This window comes from Coenobita brevimanus, chromosome 20 (assembly GCF_032717465.1).
Source record: "Coenobita brevimanus isolate Jiangsu-jjx chromosome 20, ASM3271746v2, whole genome shotgun sequence".
Classification (NCBI taxonomy): Eukaryota; Metazoa; Arthropoda; class Malacostraca; order Decapoda; family Coenobitidae; genus Coenobita; species Coenobita brevimanus.
In genome coordinates this window covers 15,677,904-15,680,862 of record NC_136973.1, presented here as the reverse complement: position 1 = coordinate 15,680,862, position 2,959 = coordinate 15,677,904, and the positions used below count along the sequence as shown (strand labels likewise).

Here is a 2,959-nt window from a genome sequence, read left to right as displayed (position 1 = left end):
ATCTGGGAAAGAGTGATAGGTATCCTAAAGGCTGGCCTGAGAAAGGTATTGGGTCAATCTTTAGTAACCCGTGAAGAACTGGATACCGTATTATTGGAACTTGAGGCCACAGTCAATGACGTCCACTTGGATATACATACAATGACCTTGAAGACCCATTCCCTATCACTCCTTCACAACTTATTAATGGGAGGTGTCTTAGACAGTTCCCGAAACAGGATGTCAGGGATGATGATCTCACGGACATCACCTGGCGGACTAATTCGGGAATAAACAGACGTCTCCTATATGTGACAAAGATTTCACAAGATCTGTGGAGGAGATGGACCACTGACTACCTAATATCTCTCAGCGAGCAACACCATCAATTGACATACAAGAAAGGGAAGGCAACGCCTCAAGTTGGGGATGTCGTGCCGATACACGACAATGGGCCTCGACTTTTCTGGTGACTAGGTCGGGTCACCAAATTGTTACATGGTCCTGATCAAGAATGTTGGGTGGTCCAGCTAAGAACAAGCGCCGGTTTGACCGCAAGACCGGTTATTAAGCTGTATCCACTAGAAATTAATCTAGAAGTGAAAGAAGATGACATCCAAACCGGCGCTACCCAAAACCTCCCTACACACATAAATGACCAATGTGATGCCCTGTTGAGGACATCATGTCGGACCGCCTTCGGTTCCTCCCAGCTATGGAGTACCCTGATTGGGACGGGACAGTTGTAAATATTGTATATATTCTGGGCGGGGGAGTATGTTGTGGATTTCGGGTTTGAATATTCCCGCCCATGACAGCACATTTCTTGTAAATAAATTATTGTGTTGCATAATTTGGGTAAGATATTATTTATCATTAGAGATAAATCTGGCCGTGGAGAAAACGTCGTATTTAGTTATATGATTACTCGTATTCAGTAATGTTAAGTTTCATTTGATTTACTTCATGCACAAAGCTGCTCGAAGCTGACCAGTTCTCTCCCTGCTACCAGAGAGTTCTGTTCTCTCCTTGCCACCAGCTAGTACACACGTGCCTTAAACATTCTCCAGGAATCATCCGTCATTCTGCACATATTACCATCAACAGTACAGCTAAGTACTTAGCTTATTTATTTTGAGCCTTTGAATATTTATACTGAGTACAGACCAAACACCATTTCCATACTGTATATAATGGTGAGTTGTTATTCGCTTTATGTTAGTTAACAACTAAGACCCCCTACAGTGATAATAAGTAACAAAAGCTGTTGGGACGAAAAGCTCCTGGATCTCGTGCAGGAGTTTTTCCTAACACAACATGTAGGGGAAAGCACCAGAAAAAGAGGACTCGCTGTACCCTCAGTGCTAGATCTTATATTTACAAGGCAAGAAAACGATATTGACAATTTAATATATCACCCTCCATTCGAGAAAAGCGACCATGCAGTACTAAATTGCAACTTTGGTATTGCGTATGACATAGTTAAGAGCAATGAAAGTTACAAAAAGAGCCTAAACTATAAAAAGGGAAACTATCATGACCTAAAAAAGTTCATTCATTCATTCATTGCCAGACGCCATGTATCCCAAACGGGGTGGCCAACGGCTTAGAGTTAATTGTTTTACAGGGAGGGGCACTAATCCTCCACCAACCCCACTTGACACGTAGGGATGCCAACAGCATCTGGTGTTCCCAGGTGGTCACCCATCCAAGTACTAACCAAAGCCAACTTTGCTTAACTTCGCTGATCGGACGGGAAGCGGTGTACTCAACGTGGTATGGCCGTAACCAGAGGGTGAGAGCGCAGGGCGAAATGGAGAAACCTTTGTTAGAATCTCAGGCGGCTCAAAGAAACCATATGCGCGGCGTGGTTCGAGCCTGGGCCTCACTAACCACGCCCAGATAAGTACTTCTTAGAAATTTTTTGAGAAAAAGGAGCTTAGAGGACAAGATTTAAATGCTATATATAAAAAATTCTGTGAACTTTATGAAACAGGAGTCCAGAAGTACATCCCACAGCACAAAGAAGCAGAAAAGAAAATAAAGAAATGGTTCAATACAGAATGTAAAAAATCAAAAGAAAAGAGAGATTTGTTGTGGAATAGATACAGAAGACACAATAGTGAAAGGGCATATAACAACTATAAACAGGCAAGAAACGATTATACAAGAATAAGGAGGGAAGCCCAAAAACAGTGAGGAGGATAACGTAAATAAAAGCAGTGATCAGCCGAAGCTATTTTACAGCTACATCAGAAGCAAAACCAAAGTAAAAGATAAAACAATCCATTACGGACGAGGGAATCACCTATACACAAGAGAAGGATATTTGTGAAGCACTAAATAATATTTTCCAATCATTTTTTACAGAAGAAAAAAAATTTTAAGAGGAACTATGTGGAACATGCATGCCCACACATACTACCAGATATACAAATATCAGAAAAAGTAATACAGGAGGAGTTAAGTAAATTAGACAAAGGAAAAGCAGATGGTCCTGATGAAATTTCATGTTGGGTGCTACATGAATGTGCAAAGGAGTTAAGTAAACCATTATCTATAATTTTCAAGAAATCCTTGAGACAAGGTAAACTACCTGATATTTGGAAGAAAGCAAACATTGTTCCCTTATTCAAGAAAGGAAATAGACAAAATACACTCAACTACCGACCAACATCACTAACCAGTGTTGTAAGCAAGGTATTAGAAAAGCTTATAAGAAAAGCTTGGGTAAATCATCTAGAAGAACACAATATGATAACAGAAAGACAATTTGGTTTCAGAAAAGGAAAAATCATGTTACTAATCTGTTGAGCTACTATGACAGAGTAACAGACACATTACAGGAAAGAGAAGGATGGGTGGACAGTATCTACCTAGATTTCAAAAAAGCATTTGACACAGTACCACACCAAAGACTTTTATGGAAACTGTACCATCAAGGAGGAATTCGAGGCAAACTGTATTGTTGGATGCAAGA

General features: G+C 40.4%; 1 non-coding gene across 1 annotated transcript; it reads right to left on the bottom strand.

Moving 5' to 3' along the window:
- Window positions 1-1,650: 1,650 nt before the first annotated feature.
- LOC145392005 (5S ribosomal RNA) lies at window positions 1,651-1,769 on the bottom strand. The gene has a single exon (XR_013895945.1). It is a non-coding gene; the product is annotated as a 5S ribosomal RNA (ribosomal RNA).
- Between the last annotated feature and the right edge of the window lie 1,190 nt (window positions 1,770-2,959).